The sequence below is a fragment of the Geotrypetes seraphini genome, chromosome 3 (assembly GCF_902459505.1).
Source record: "Geotrypetes seraphini chromosome 3, aGeoSer1.1, whole genome shotgun sequence".
Lineage (NCBI taxonomy): Eukaryota > Metazoa > Chordata > Amphibia > Gymnophiona > Dermophiidae > Geotrypetes > Geotrypetes seraphini.
In genome coordinates, this window is record NC_047086.1 from 358,096,826 (window position 1) to 358,113,773 (window position 16,948).

Genomic DNA, 16,948 nt, shown 5'->3' on the forward strand with positions numbered 1-16,948 from the left:
TTTATTTTGTATTTAACTAATGAATTCTTGTTCTTTTTATATAAGGACCATCTTTTCCAGAACTGTCAATGTGAAGCAATATTTAAGAGGGAGAGTTCCAACTGAATATTCCAAAGAATGCCTTCAACCTGATATTGGAGAAAAAAAATGACTGTGGTGTTTAAATGCCAGCAACAGCAGTTAAATTATGCATGTATGAGTATATTCAGTGCTATTAACAGAATAGTGGGCTTTTGCAGTCCTAAAGTTATTACATAACAGACAGTGCACTGCCACTTTCCATACACTCTGTTCCTGCACTATCTGGATAGTGTCGGGGAAGTCTCTAATGATTTTATATAATATGATTGTTATGTGGGGTTCATAGATTTGAGCATGTAACCAAACATCTTATAGCAAGACATTATTATGGAGTTTTGTGTTATGTACAAGTTGTTTCTAATGGTGTACTGGTCTTAATCCCATGTCACCCAAGTGCATACAAGACTGTTTGGTGTCTTATATACCATCAATGATTTTGTATTCCTCAGCTCAATCTGGTTTAGTGGTTCCTACACAGAAGGGTTTGCACTATGAATCTGTAAGGAAAAGCGTGTTTTCATGTGCTGGACCATATGAATGGAATAGGTTGCCTGTATATCTTCAACAACAGACAGATTTATATCACTTTAAGAAATTACTGAAGAAACATCTTTTCTGTCAGATGCAATATGCTACATCTTAATAGCTTTGATTAAAGTATTGGCTTGTTTTATTAACAGTGCGTTGCAAGTTTATTTTTGTAGTGTGTTAACGAAAGAGTTATGTTGTGATTTGTGAAGTGTTGTACTATGTATGTAATGTTTGTAATCCACTTTGGATAAAAGAGGAATAGAAATAATAAACTATAATGCTACTAAAAATTCCATAATAAATTAATATCTTGCGTTTCAAAATATATACTTTGATAGAAGGTATATATCAAACCAATGTTAAGAGATGGTCTCCCTTCGGCCACTTCTTAATTATCTTCTATTGAATGTTAGTCTTCAGGCCCTCAGAAATGCCACCAGATGTTCAACAACATTTCATAACAACTGGCTTTATGCATTCAATCTTCACCGGGTCACTTATAACTTTTAACATTATTTTCTTAACTTAGATTTAAATAAAATGTATTAAACCTTCAACTTTGCAAATTAGTATAGTATACCTGCTATGTTCATACTTAATTTAGGTGGTGAATGGTAAGGGACAAGTACGCCGACATGTTTCACCCTTAGGGGGTTTCCTCAGGGCTACAAGCCCTTAACTAGAGTTTGTTTTACGCGACGCGACCACCCAGTAACTGTTATCAAGATCTTTCCCTCTGCCCAAACAAAGTGCATTACTGCACTTTGTTCTTTGATGGTGCAATCTTGCAATGGAGTGTCCATGTTTCTGACCTTGTGGCTTCCACATGACTAAAAGCTGAGTGCTGCACCATGTGTGGATGAACTTTCCAACAGGGAATGTATGAGTACATTTCACTAGCTCTGTTCCAGTTATTGCATAATTTAACAATCAGCTTTAATTTTTGATTCACCCTCAAATCTACTGTACTTGCCTTGAGCCAAGTGTGTAGCCAGAAGTCCATTTTTGGAGGTTCCCAAAAATGGACTGAAGGGACCCAATATTCTCTCCCCCACCCCAGCAATATTACCTTTACTGATGGAGATGCCAAACTTCACCAACCAAAGATGTTTCCTGTCTGAGTTGCGCCTGCAGCCTCACTAGATTCAGCAGGTGCATTTTGGCCACTAATGCCAGCTGACTTAGACCTAAACTGAACTCCCCTCTGCTGCATATCACCCACCAGAAACAGGAAGTTGCATCAGAGGGGATGGGACGCAGCAGAAGAAAGGCCCTGCATTGGCTGAAAACAGTATATCTTAAGCACTCCTGGCCACAAATGCAAGGTTAAGATAGGAAGTGAGAGATTCTGGGATGTAGGAGGGAGGGAAAAGACTGAGAGGTCCTGGGCTGCAAGACAAGAGGAAGGAAAATTAGAGGTGCCATACCATGAGGGCAGGGAGCAGAAAGCTGTACGCCAATGCATGTGAGGAGAACACTTAGATGTTTGAGCTGGAAAGGGGACTCAGTGCATGTGTCACACGCCTAATGCCTGTGACTTGGCAGTTCTGCAAAATACTGGCCTGCCTTAGGAGTGGTTTCCATTACCAGGGATTGCAATCCTATTAGGTCCATATCTCAGCACCTCTAGCTCTTATCAATCTCTGCTGTCAGTGATTTAGCTGACTGAGGCTTGGATGCACAAAACTCACTGTGCATTTAACAATCATCACTAAACCAAGTCGCGGTCTTTACCGTGGTTTGTAGCAGCCTCCAATAATCATATGTAAATACATTACAACACGCACAATCTGTCCCCATTAAAAAAAAAAAAGTTATGCCAGTTCCCCCCCCCCCCCCCCCCGGATGATGGCCCCCCTCGCAAATGAACACACACACAATGACAGCCAACGAATGAACACACACAAACAAAAAAATATTGGCTGGCAACTCAAACCCCCCATACCCTTAACCTCCCTCCCATGAATATCAGCAGGAGGGCTGCCTACTACCTCCTTCCTCGACCCCACCATAGCATCCCATACCCCCCGACCCACTCCCATACCTTATTCAGAAGATCAGCAGGAGAAATGCCCACTTCCTCCAGCCTGCAGGCCTGCCTCTTTAAAATGGTGGGCCTTCCCCTTCCTAGTGCATCCTAGGATTCACAGGGAGGGGCCTAAGACTCTGATTGGCCCAGGCGCCTGCATGCTAAGAACACCATAAGTATAAAATGGGCTTCTTAGCATTTAGCACACTAATTCCACTATGAAATGCTGACTACCACCATCTGAATGTTAACTGGAATTGTTATGATGTCTTTATATGCAGTACATTACAGCCAATGTTGACCAGTTTTAATTCCATTAATCTGAGTCATACCCTAGGAGCTGGGAATCAGAGATATTGGCACAAAATGTATTTTTATTTCTCTCCTCCTCTGGCCTTCTTCCCAGCCTGAATCCCAGCTGTGCTAGAGTTTAATTTCTACACTCTGGTTGGAGTGAGAATCTTTCTTCCCAGTTAATGCATTACTGCAACTGGTCTCTCCCCCCGCCCAATATATACAGTATGTCAATGTATAGCTCTGTCTTTCTCTCTCAGCCTTCTTGGAGTTATTACTATGAAGACTATGCAGTAGAGGTCTGCATGGGAACGGGGATCGTGGGAATCCCGCGGGTCCCGCAGGAATCCCCTCTAACCCACGGGACTCCCATGGGGACGCCCCTCTGGCCCACGGGACTCCCCTCTAACCAACGGGACTCCCACGGGGATGGAAGGCTTTGGAAGCAGGGTTCATCCATATAATATAATGGACACGTCAGCCTTAGTAAAAGAGGGGGTTTATAAGTTAATTACCTGAACAGAAAACAAAAAAGGGGTTCCACCAAAGAGATTCCACTAGGAAAACAGAAGCGCAAACACAAAAGAAACTGATGATCCTGTCAGAAGTAATTGCTGCTTTTTATGGGGACGGGCGGGGATGGAGGTAATTCCTTGCGGGAATGGAGAGGATCCTGACAGGGATGGGTGGGGACGGAGAGGATCCTGACATAGACGGGTGGGGACGGAGAGGATCCTGGCGGGGACGTGTGGGGATGGGTGGACCTGTTCTAAAACTTTTTATCCACTCATAAACCTTTTGTTGATTCATGGTGCTATGTCCATACTGAGCCAATATCTGATGGTGAATTTCTACAGGTTTCACGCCCTCTGCCCAAAGAAAGTGCATTACTGCACATTCTTTGATGGTGCAATCTTGCAATGGAACGTCCATGTTTCTGGCCTTATGGTTGCCACATAACTAAAGGCCGAACGCTGCACTGTGCATGGACAAATTATCCAACAGGTAATGTACAAGTACATATGTTGTATTTCACTAGCTCTGCTCTGGTTATCACATAATTTAACAATTGCCTTTAATTGTTGATTCGCTTAAGGTTTAGGCAGAAATTTTTTAACCCTCCAACTTTAAATATAAAAGGCATCTGGTTTTATTCTAAAGAAGAACATGAAAATAATGTAATATAATATGACTTTTATATTCCACCAATTCCCACTGTAAATGGTTCAAAATGGATAATAAGAAATATTATGAGAAGATTAAATCAATGATGACATTGAATGCCAACAGTAACTTAAATAAACTCAGATTTGGAAAAGGTAGATAAAATAGATAACATGGTTTGGTTAAAATGGTTGTCTTTTATATTAAAAAAAATAAAAATGTTAGTAGTCTTTTCAGATCCATGTATTTATTATTCAGTATTAGAAAAAAAAAGCTTGTGACCACTCCAGGCTGGTGTATTTTTGCACAATTCATAAATTGATTACCTAGATACTAATCTAAGCCCTGATAAAAGGGAAAAAGATAATCCAATTGAATACCAAACTCAGATTGAAAAATGATATTTATTCTGCAAAAAGATTCAGCAATAAATATCTTTGTGTAAAAAGTATCTGGCATCTGCATGAGCAGCAATAATTGACATTTCTGGAAACTGTTGACCAGTCTAGCACATTGCCCTTGAAAGACAGAGAAGGGTTGCCAGTGCTCCCCTCCCTCAGGTCCACTGCCACAATTGCTGTTGCTGCCACCACCCTTCCTCAGCACTTTGACAGGAGGACTTCCACTACAGGCCTACACACCAGCTCTGACATGTTATGCCCCTGACGACGGCATCCTGTTTTTTACTCCCTGTTTCCCTTCCTACCTCCAGGAGCATCCTTGGTCGGAGTAAGAAAAAAAAAAAAAGAGTCCTAAAACATATATAAACAAACCAGGCATATTTTCTGAACATCCTAGAGCAGCGGTCTCCAATGTGTGGCCCCTAAAGTTTTCCATTGTGGCCCTCAAAGTTAGCTGAAATGTTCTTCAAATATTGTAAATGGGTCAATTTCAATCTTGCCCACTTGATATAGTAATTGCAAACAGTCATTTATGTTAGGTGTCATTTATGGAATTTATGGAATTTGCTACTGTTGACAATCCAAATTAAAGTGAGCTTTTAAAATATATCCTTGAAGTGTTGTAGAATCAATATTAGTATTAAATTTTTAATGTTTAGGTTCAAACAATTTTTATTGATGCAAACAACTGCAAATACAACGCCAGGGCACCCCAAAGGTGCACAGTACAAACAATGATGCATCATTCACAATAATATAACAAGCATGGACAAAAGAAGAGTAACAGCAACCAAACTTCCCCCCATCCTACTATACATAGGGCGAGCGAGAGTAATGCGGGCGGAAAAGAAATTTTAATGTTTAATATACAGTCTGAACAAGCAGGTCAAGGCGGTTTTACAAAATCTGTAGTATGTGTAAGCATTAAATCTTTTGGTAGCCCTCAGAGCTTTCGTGTATTCCCACTGTGGCCCTTTACTTGATAAAGGTTGGAGACCACTATTCTAGAGATTGTACAATAGAGGAATGGTTTTCTGTAGAGGCCAGCTGAATTTATGTTTCAGTTATGGTGCTAAACTAGTCCAAAATCCTTTTTCTTTTTCAGTTTTGGCAGTCATGGTTTCAGCAGAAACTGACCATGTGTTTTTTTTGGTGGAAGCTGTAAGTTTGTGCTTTGGCCTGCTTGGAGGGGAGAGGGAAGTAGACAAACAGGAGTTGGTTTTCTTTCCTGCCCACCTGTAACCCGGGCTACAAGAATGGTTTCTTGAAGCCTATGTTAAATGTATTACCCAGTAAGATTTTGTAAATTGAAGCCCAGTAAGATAGTAATGACAGAGCCAAGTCTCAAACACATCCATACAATTTCTTCTAACTTCTGGTTTAATATTCTGCTATTAGATTATATAGTACTTCATATCCTGTGTGCTGTGAACAAATCAGCAATCACAAAAATCACCACCAAGACAATTCCAGTTAATCCTTAGATAATTACAAGACTATTTGCCCAGTTATCGTTCTTAGTGGTATATAAAAGCACCAGAAAAAAGTGTCCTGTTAAGAGACACCCTCAACTTTCAGGCTTGAGCAGGATTAAATAGTGAAGCTTAGTAACTGTCAGCTTGATAGTCAAAGGATATACCGTATGCTTGCCACAACTTAAAAGGGCTTACCGTGGAAGGTCCTGTGGTAAGTCTGAGATTAGCACACACAAAGCATACGAAAATAAATATTTTATTTTTTAAGGGAGGTGGGCATGTTGGGGGCAGAGAGTGGGAGTTAGGGCACTGTAAGCTGATTAGCTCATGGGCCCTTCCCACCTACAAAATAGGTGTCAGTAAGTGCTCACATACTAATTTGTTAATAAAAATAGGAAGTCAATCATTTTATTGTTGTAGTAGAAAGGTAGTTTTAGTGTACGAGACAAGGGTGCACTAAGGTAGTAGCCAGTGGAGTGCCGCAGGGCTCGGTGTTGGGCCCGATCCTTTTCAACATATTCGTAGGAGACCTGGCTCATGGGCTTCAAGGTAAAATAACATTATTCGCAGATGACGCTAAACTGTGTAACATAGTAGGTAATAGCACTTTGCCCAACGGTATGACACAAGACTTACTCTTGTTGGAACGTTGGTCCTCGACTTGGCAACTTAACTTTAACGCTAAGAAATGTAAGGTCATGCACCTTGGCAGCAGAAATCTGTGCAGGAATTACACCCTAAATGGTGAGACCTTAGCTAGGACCACAGCAGAGCACGATTTAGGAGTAATCATTAGTGAAGACCTGAAAGCTGCCAATCAAGTGGAGAAGGCATCATCCAAAGCTAGAAAAATGTTGGGATGTATCCGTAGAAGTTTCGTCAGCCGGAAGCCCGAGGTCATTATGCCATTGTACAGAACCATGGTGAGACCTCATCTGGAATACTGTGTGCAATTCTGGAGGCCACACTACCGTAAAGATGTACTGAGAGTCGAGTTGGATCAGCGTATGGCCACCAGGATGGTCTCAGGGCTCAAGGATCTCTCATACGAAGAGAGGCTGAATAAATTGCGGCTGTACTCTCTCGAGGAACGTAGGGAGAGGGGAGACATGATTGAGACGTTTAAGTATATCACCGGTCGTATCGAGGAGGAAGATGATATTTTCTTTCTTAAAGGACCCTCGGTCACAAGGGGGCATCCGCTAAAAATCAGGGGCGGGAAATTTCATGGCGACTTCAGGAAGTATTTCTTCACCAAAAGAGTGGTTGATCATTGGAATAGACTTCCTATGCAGGTGGTCAAGGCCAGCAGCGTGCCAGATTTTAAGAATAAATGGGATGCGCATGTGGGATCTCTAAGAGGGTAATAGTGGGGGGAGAGTCATCAGAATAGGCAGACTTGATGAGATATAGGATATCTGGGAGAATAAATTTAGAGAAGGGGATCTTTAGTGTGGGCAGACTAGATGGGCTATGGCCCTTTTCTGCCGTCATTTTTCTATGTTTCTATGTAAGGCCTCTTTCTTGCACCTTTGTAAGAGGACCTGGTTGAGATTTTGCTCGTAAAATTGGCCTCTTTGGAAAGTTTACTAGAAATGGGTGCATAGATTTACACAAAATTTCACCAGACTCTTAATTTAAGAGCATTACAAGTGGGTGGCAACAGGGACTTATTTAGGGCAAGAAAAAGACAGTAGAAGCTTAACATTAATTCAGTACTGGCCTCATAAATTAGGCAAACAAATAGCAGGCCAAAATTTATCAGTTTAATAAGCTCCTAAATTAAGATGAATTTTAAGTTGAAAAATTATGCTTCAGGTTTTATTGAAATAGGGCACAAATTTAGAAGGTGCCTAACTTAGGAGCTCAAATATTATAAATGTGCTCCAAGCCACCACAATTTTCTTTTCAAACAGTTTAGAGAGATTTAAGAGCCTCAGCCCCACCACTCCACCGCAAGTGTTTATCATAGCAGGAGCTTTATGTGATAATATCCTCATCCGCTCTTTTCTAGTAATCATTCATTTTTACTTTTTCTAATTAAAAAAAAAAAAAAAGATAAATCCTCAGAAACATCAGGGCGTTTAACCTGTGTGCTGCCTTACTCCCAAGCAGCAACTAAGGGCTCCTTTTACAAAGCCGCACCAGGGCCTTAATGCATGGAATAGCAGCGCTAAATTGCCGCACACAATACCCGCTACCGCCTCCTTTTGAACAGGCGGTAGATTTCCGGCTAGCGCATGCTATAGCACACACCAATAAAGTGTGTGCATTAAAACCGCTAGCGCTGCTTTGTAAAAGGAGCCCTAAGTTAGTATCTATAATGAAAAGCTTTTGACATGTAATGCAGTTACACCCTGCTTTACAGCAGTTTCCATTAGTGGCATATAATCGGGGTAAAACAATAGGGCAGATGTTTAATTTTCAGAAATTCCAGGTTGTAGGTTTTAAGAAAAAGGAAAAGATGGGTGGGGAGCCATAGAAAATGTGAAAGATGCCAATGGTGTACTATAGAGGCACAGAATGGGTGATTCCTGGAAATAACTTTACAGTGAGATCTAAAGAGAACATAGATTGTAATAGTAAACAAGTGGTATATGCCATTTTATGCCCTTGCGATTTAATATATATAGGGCGAACAAGTAGACCTGTGAAGTTGAGGCTCAATGAGCACAAATCCTGCATTCTAGCAGGGAATGAACAAGCTCCAATGGTTATGTAGGGTCATGAAATGGTTAACTGTTGTTTAAAATATTGCTCTGGCCTACATAGCTGAAAACAGTGTACAATCTATTGACCTCATCTGCCTGAAATGTATGTCCCTGCCTTACCACATTGTAAGCTAAATAGATAAGAGTTTGAGCCATGATGTACCCTGCCCTTCTGTACATGTAACATTTAGACCTGTAAGATTTAGATAAGCAGAGAAATTAGCTAGTTTCCTATAGGACTATAAGTTGTATCCCTGAACCTATCATAAGTGCTGGCTTAGGACCAATAATAATTGTAGAAAAGTTATAGAAGTAACAAATGAAAATTGTAGTTTTTGCATATATTAATTTGCGAAAAGGGCATAAAAGTCCATGTATTTCCTGTTTCTGACACTCTAGTAGGCAGGCTGTTAACTGGACTAGAGTCCAGTATGCTGTAATAAATCTCTTGTACTTTCTTCATGCCTCTGACTTTGTGTGTCCAAGTGACCTTTCAGTTACATTACATTAGTGACTTCTATTCCGCCTGTACCTTGCAGTTCTAACCGGATTACAGTAGAAGATAGCTGGACATTTCCAGGAAGTTACAATTTAGGGGACGGTTACATAGTAGAGGCATAGGGAGTTTCAATTTAGGGGACTTTAAATAGTAGAGGCAGAGGGAAGAAATTAAGGAAGGGAGGAGGATTGAGGATTAGTAGTAGGGAAGATGTAGTTCCGGGTTGGTTACTTGAAAGGGTCATTGGAGAGATATTAGTAGAGGGATAGGAGGTCAACTGAAAATTTGCATGGAAGGGGGAGGCTGCGAGGGGGGGGAATAAGAAGGCTGTATTGTTTTTTTTAATAGCAGAGTTTTGATTTCTTTTCAGAATGATTTAAAGTCAATTGTAGTTGTCAACAGGTAGGAGATGGAGGGGTCCAGCTTCACTGCCTGCTTCGCTAGGAGGCCATCATACATCTTCTTGCGCTGAGTTCCCTTGAGTGGAGGGTAGGAGAATAGGATCTGGGTTCTTCTTAGTCTGGGTGTGCGGTTGCGAATTAGACGGTTGTTGAGGTAGGTGGGTGCAGTTCCGTTTATTGCTTTGAATAATAGACAGTAAAACTTGAATTGAATTCGAGCTCGTATTGGTAGCCAGTGTGAGTCTAGGTAAGCATTAGTGATATGGTCAAATTTTCCGAGTGAGTAGATCAGCCTGAGGGATGTGTTTTGAATGGTCTGTAGTTGGTTTATCAAGTTTGTGGGGCATGGAAGGTAGAGGATATTGCAATAGTCCACTAGTCCTAGGATACGGGATTGGACTATGATCATGTAGTGATCTTTTTCGAAGAGTTTTCTTATTTTTCGTAGGTTGTGCATGGTGAAAAACGCTTTTTGAGTGGTTTTGTTGATTTGGATCTGCATTGTGCAGCATCTTTCTATCGACACTCCAAGGATTTTGAAAGAGGGCTGTATGGGGTATTTGGTCACGTTTATATCTAATTCTGATATGGATGGGATTTTGTCCTTTTCAAGTAGTAGAAATTTTGTTTTGTCCGAGTTCAGTTTCAGTTTGTGATCTAGCATCCATTCTTCCACTGCTTCCAATGTTCTTTTTAGGTTACCTAACGAGGTGGGGTCTTGGGTGTCGAAGGGGAGTATGGTTATATCATCTGCGTAGCTGAAAAATGTTACTTTTAGGGTATCTAGAGTGGTGCCAAGGGAGGATATGAAGAGGTTGAAGAGCATGGGTGACAGCGGTGACCCTTGTGGGACTCCACAGGGGTTAGACCAGGGGTCCAATTTGTTGTTGTGTGACTTGACTCTGTACGTTTTTGTTTTTAGGAATCCTTGGAATCAGTTGTATACCACTCCTGAGATCCCTATGGCGTCTAGTATCTGAAGTAGTATGGTGTGGTCTACCAGGTCAAATGCCGCTGAGAGATCGAGTTGAATTAGCAACATTCTTCTTCCTTTACTGAGGTGCTGTCTGGCTGTGTCTAGTAGTGTTGCTAATAATGTCTCTGTGCTATAGCTGGATCTGAATCCTGATTGGGAGGGGTGAAGTATGTTATGGTCTTCTAGTACTTGGTGAGGTATTGAGCTACTAGATCTTCTATTAGTTTGACGTATAGTGGGATTGAGGCGATGGGTCTATAGTTCGAGGGGTTATCTATTGGGCCTTTGAGATCTTTCAATAGTGGGGTGATTATAATCTCACCTAGTTCAACTGGGAATTGACCTTCCGTGAGTGTGGTTTGAATCCATTGCATGAGGTTGGCTCTGAATTTAGGGATTGCATTTGTTAAGAAATATGAGGGACAGTTATTCAGGTCACATGATGCTTTGCTGTATTTTTTGTAGAGACAGTCCATATCAGACCATTGAACTAATGGGAAGGTGGTCCAGGTCCTGTCCGCCGCTATGGGTCCTTTTTTGTAGATTTTGTTATTATCTCGTCAAGGTAAGTTGATGAGTTATTGAAGGTGGATCTGATTGTGGTGATCTTGCTTTTGTAGTGGTCAGCTAGTTGGGAGGCTGTTGGTGGGTGGTTTCCTTGAGTGGTTAAGAGAAGCTTGGTGTCAGTGAGATTCTTTATTAGTTTGAAAAGCATTTTAGTGTCTGGGGCTTCGGTGCCAACTAGTTTGGAATAGTAGGCTTTCCGTTTTTCATTAAGTTTGATCTTGTATTAAGTACATAAGAACATAAGTACTGCCATCTCCGGATCAGACCTTCGGTCCATCAAGTCCGGCGATCCGCACATGCGGAGGCCCAGCCAGGTGTACATCTGGCGTAATTTTAGTCACCCATATCCCTCTATGCCTCTCGTTGTTTGATTAGGTTTCTCCATTCGACTTTGGTTTGTTATTGGTTCTGCTTTTTCCAGGCTCTTTCGAGTTGTCTACAGCGCCTTTTTAGTTGTAGAAGTTCGGTATCAAACCATTTGTTGGATGGCCTGCAAATTCTGTTTTTAGGTTTTAATGGGGCTAGTTCATTCAGTATTGTTTCGCTTAAGGTACACCAGTAGCATATAAATTTTTTAGGATCTGTGGAGCCTATTGCTGGGTCTATTTTGTCCCAGAATGTGGTTGGTTCGATTTTTTGGCGAGTTTTGAAGGCGGTTTTGTGGGGTTCGGGTTTGTTGTTGCTTTGTTCCCAATTGATATTGAAGGTATATTTGAAGTGGTCTGACCAGAGGGAGGGATGCCAGGCAGCATTGGAGATGTGGATATCTGGTGTGTGTGAGTTTTGGGTTGTGTATGCTGCAATGTCAAGTTGGTGGCCTTTACTCATTGGCTTCAGAAAAAGCATTCAATTGAGGGTATGAAATGGCAGATTATTGATCAGTTATGTGAAGGATGGGTGGGAGGAAATGTAGAAAGAACTCTAAACCAGGGGTGTCCAACCTGCGGCCCGAGGGTCGCATGCGGCCCCTTGAAGTATTTTGTGTGGCCCTGGTCGAGGGCGATGCAGTGTTTTCCTTTGCTGCCCCTGGGTGTTTACCATCCTGCCGGCTCCCTCCTCTGTATTGATGCAGTGTTTGCGCATTTGTGCGGCCCCAGAAACATTTTTTTGGCTAATGCGGCCCAGGGAAGTCAAAAGGTTGGACACCCCTGCTAAACTTTACAGAACAGAGATGGATCTACCGTTTAGCTACAGTAGAACCAGGAGGGCTGAATATGGAAGTTGAATGGGGTTCTCTGATTGGTTAATGTCTTACCAATGGAAAGCAGGGGGGTGGAGCTATGTAGGTTGAGAAAATATTCAAATACGTCATTTAGAAGACGCTGCGGCCATCTTGACTTTGAAAATTTAAGCAGGGTAGATTGATACCGACAGTTGTGGTAAAATATACTTTTAAATATAACACAAATTAATGCTATATAAGGTTGTGAGGTGTTTAGGACTTATTTATTCTACACTTTATTAGATTAGGTAAGAATACTGACTTGATTCTGTTTTATAGGGAGAACCCTTGAAATAGCAATGGGTGAAACATGTTGGGTCTAACCTCCTGAACCGAGTTACTTATTTAAAGAACAATGAAATGCTGAGTGATGAATTGAATTCAAAATTGCTAGAAAGCTAAGTTTTTAAAGATTTATCTATTATTAATTTATTTCTAAAGTATTTATAAACTGGGATAAATATGAACTGACAAAGCACTAATCACTTTGATAGATCAATGAAGTGAATGTAGCACGAAGCACGGTGCACTTTATAAAAATTAGAAAAAGTAAAAATTTATGATTACTAGAAAAGAGCCGATGAGGATATTACCACATAAAGCTCCCGCTATGAAAAACACTTGCGGTGGAGTGGTGGGGCTGAGGCTCTTAAATGTCTCTAAACTGTTTGAAAAGAAAAGTAATTGTGTTGGCTTGGAGCACATTTATAATATTTAAACTGATTTTTGGATTCTAAGCATAATACAGCATCATATAACCATTGTAACTTAGGAGCTCAGCATTTTTTCTGAATCAAGGGCTTAGCATTTACATTATATTAATATGGTAAAGCTCTGTGGTAGGCGGGGGTGTTCAATTTCCACTTTAAGGAAGTTTAAAGCTTTATGTGTGGTTTTTTTGGTCTACTTCAGTCTATTTGAAAGCCAGTAAAAAACTTCAGCCTTGTTCAAATACAGTTCACTCCTTTTGGTGATAGCAGCTTACTTTTTTAGCCCTCTGTAGTCATTCATAAAGCTGAGCTGTGGAGACTATTATGCAATCAGCATTAACAAAAATTTGCAGGATTCCCTGTTCCTGGGAATTTTCTTAATGCACATGGGATAAATTAGTCTGTACACATCTTTTCCACTATTGTGCAGACAATTACACTCATTAATTTGCTTGTGGTTTGGCTGTTAACAGATGTGCTTAGTATTACTGTACAATTACAGCAAGCACTCCGAGACAAGTGAAATGAAAAAATATTTGTTCTACTTGGCCACAGAAACAAGAGATTTAAAACATATTGAAGCACCACCCCTCACTGGAAGCAATGAGTTGGAGAGCACCTGCTCAGCTTAGAGCAGTCTCTCAAACTGTGTGCTACAGCACAGTGGTGTACCCCAAAGAGATTCCAGAATTTTACTTTATTTTTAAAAATTCCCTTCATAAGTATACACTAGAATAGATGACATGTACATCATGTATGCAAGAGTCTGTCAATTGCCCATCCGGAGTAACCATTATCTCTTCCTCTCTCTAAGAGATCCCATGTGACTATCCCAGGCTTTCTTTAAATCAGACACAGCACAGTAGTGTGTCCCAAAGAGATTCTGGGTGTGCCACGAAAGATTCTAGAATTTTACTTTATTTTTAAAAATTCCCTTCATAAGAATACACTAGAATAGATGCACGGATGTTATAATCGAAGAGCAGTATATAAATACAAATAAACATAAACATTAGAATAGATGACATGTACATTGCGTTTGCAAGAGTCTGCCCATCCAGTCTGCCCATCTGCAGTAATCATTATCTCTTCCTCTCTCTAAGACAGGGGTGTCAAACTCAAATCACATAAGGGGCCGAAATCTAAAACACAGGCTAAGTTGTGGGCTGGATTTTTTATTAAGATACTTACCCCCTCCTTTGCTGAAGCACAGCGTGGACCCCAGCGCCGGTGGCAGCTCTGATGCTCACAGGACTTCTGTGAGCGTCAGATCAATCGCCACCACTGCCAAAACCCATGCTGTGTGCCAGCAAAGGAGGGGGTTAGTTTTAGTAGAAGTATAGGGATACAACCTCTCCAACCCCACGCCAGCTACAAAATAAATAAAAAGGACTTTTCCTCTCTTTTAGGTCCTAGTTCATGCTTGCTGTCTAACATCAGCTCTGGCAGGATACACATTTCAAATTTGACATATTGTAATCACAAAATAGAAAATAAAATTATTTTTCATATCTTTTGTTGTCTGGTCATTTTGCTTTTAGTCCCAGTTTCTCTTTCTGATTTTGTCTATCTTCAAATTTTCTTTCCAGTGTCTGCTGTCCATTTTTTTTCTCCTCTTCTCTCTTGCTCCAGTCCCTGTCTCCAACATATTGATTTTTCCCTTTGACTTTTCTCCTTTTTTCTTTTCTGCCTCTGTCCACTCAAATCTTGCCCTCTTTCTCATCCTTCTCCTTTTTAAATTTTCAGCTACCTATCAATTATCCATCTTCTCTTATTCTGTAGCTCTCCCATTTCCCATCTCACTCCTGTCCCAGTCTCCTATTTCCTTTTATCTATCTCTGCTCTCTCCTCTTGGTCCAACATTTTGCTCCCTCTCTTTTCTGTTGTTCTTCTTCCCTCCCATCTTGATGCTAAACAATGAAATGGAAAGGAAAAAAAAAAGAGATGCTGCATCTCTCTCCCTTCCACCCCCAGGCCTAACATTTCTCCCTTTCTCTTCCCAACGGTTCTCCCTTCAAGTATCTTTTTCCCTCTTTCTCCACACTACCCCAGGTCGAACCTCTCTCCCTTCATCTAGATCTCCTCACAGCCCAGCTTGCCTTTCCCTCCAGCGCCAGTCCCTCTCTCCTTACAGCCCAGCATGCCTTTCTCTCCAGTGCCGGTCCCTCTCTCCTTACAGCCCAACATGCCTTTCCCTCCAGCGCCAGTCCCTCTCTCCTTACAGCCCAGCATGCCTTTCCCTCCAGTGCCAGTCCGATGTCGCAGCCAAGCCGAGAAATCTGCTAGCCTCAGCAATTCAGGAGTGTTGTACATGGCTCCTTCTCCTGCTTTTTGTCTGCCACGGTCTGTCTCCAATGAAGCACAACTTTGTGTTTCTGCCCGGGTGGACTGCGGCGGATGGAAGGCAGGAGGGGGAGCCATGGACAACACTGCTGAATTGCTGCTGAAGCCGGCAGACTTTCCGGCATGATGGCAACGTCGTACCGGTGTGGGAGGGAGGACACACTAGGCTCTGAGAAGGGGAAGATCAGGAGAATTGTCATGGGCCACATAAAAAGGCCAGGTGGACCGGATTCAGTCCGCGTGCCTTGTGTTTGACACATGTGCTCTAAGAGATCTCATGTGACTATCTCAGGCTTTCTTTAAATCAGTCACAGTCTCTGTCTCCACCACCTCTACCGGGAGGCTGTTTCAAGCATCTACCACCCTTTCTGTAAAAAAAATATTTCCTTAGATTACTCCTGAGCCTATCACCTCTTAACTTCATCCTATGCCCTCTCATTCCAGAGCTCCCTTTCAAATGAAAGAGACGCTTCTCGTACATATTTACATCACGTAGGTATTTAAATGTCTCTATCATATCTCCCCTCTCCCGCCTTTCCTCCAAAGTATACAGATTGAGATCTTTAACCTTATGACGAAGGCGACGCACCATTTTAGTAGCCTTTCTCTGGACCAACTCCTTCCTTTTAATATCTTTTTGAAGATGCAGCTTCTAGAATTGTCCACAATATTCTAAGGTGTGTTGAAAATGAGCCCCTTAAATTTGCTGTGTTAGCCAGCTCCGCAAACCCAGAAATTTAATCATGGTGTCTGGACATGGCCTGGCATTGAATTTCCAGGTTTAGCACCAGCAGCTGTCAGCAAAACACTGTTCACTGCCAGCTGAATATTGAACCCATGTTTTCTCTTCATCCTGCACAATTAACAGCTTTTCTGCTGCTAATAAGAGCAGGAGCAAATCCTTCTATTAGCTCCATTTAAATTTTCATATAATAATAATAACTTTATTTTTGTATACTGCAGTACCAGAATAGTTCAGAGTGGTTTACATGACAAGAGACCAAAGCTGTATTTGCTTTTTCATTTGGTCCCCTTTTATCAAAATCATACAGGCCATGTTAGGGCTTTTTTTTTTTTTATTGCCAGCCGCTGCGGTAAAAGCTCCAATGCTCATAGAATTCCTATGAGTGTTGGAGCTTTTACTACAGTGGATGGTGATAAAAAACCCTAATACGGCCTGTATGATTTTTAAAAATGTATTCAAAAGCTACCATTCCCTCTTTGTGGTGGACTTCTGTGGATGAGAAATTTTGTATAATTTTTCTCTCCTATTTTTCTTTTTTAGACAATTTATTTATTGATTATCCATTTTTCTGTGGAAGTATGGTGAGCTTAATATTTACTTTCATAATTTAATAACAGTACTCATAAGACAGGGGTGGCCATATTTGATCAGCAAAGCAACACCTTGCCAGGTGCAGAAGAAAGTATGACCCCCATGGTAGATATTTGCTTTTGAATGTGGAACTATTGGGGAAACCATTTGTTCTATTGAATGTTTATGCTCCTTATTCAGTATGATAGGACACACACTTTGTCACATT

At 41.2% G+C, this 16,948-nt stretch overlaps 1 long non-coding RNA gene across 1 annotated transcript in view; it reads left to right on the plus strand.

Annotated features, from left to right (window-relative positions):
* LOC117356929 overlaps positions 1 to 645 on the plus strand; it is a 28,656-nt gene extending 28,011 nt beyond the window's left edge. Inside the window, exon 3 of the long non-coding RNA XR_004538742.1 lies at positions 46 to 645. This is a non-coding gene — a long non-coding RNA (uncharacterized LOC117356929). The remainder of the gene's footprint in view (positions 1 to 45) is intronic.
* The last annotated feature ends 16,303 nt before the right edge of the window (positions 646 to 16,948 follow it).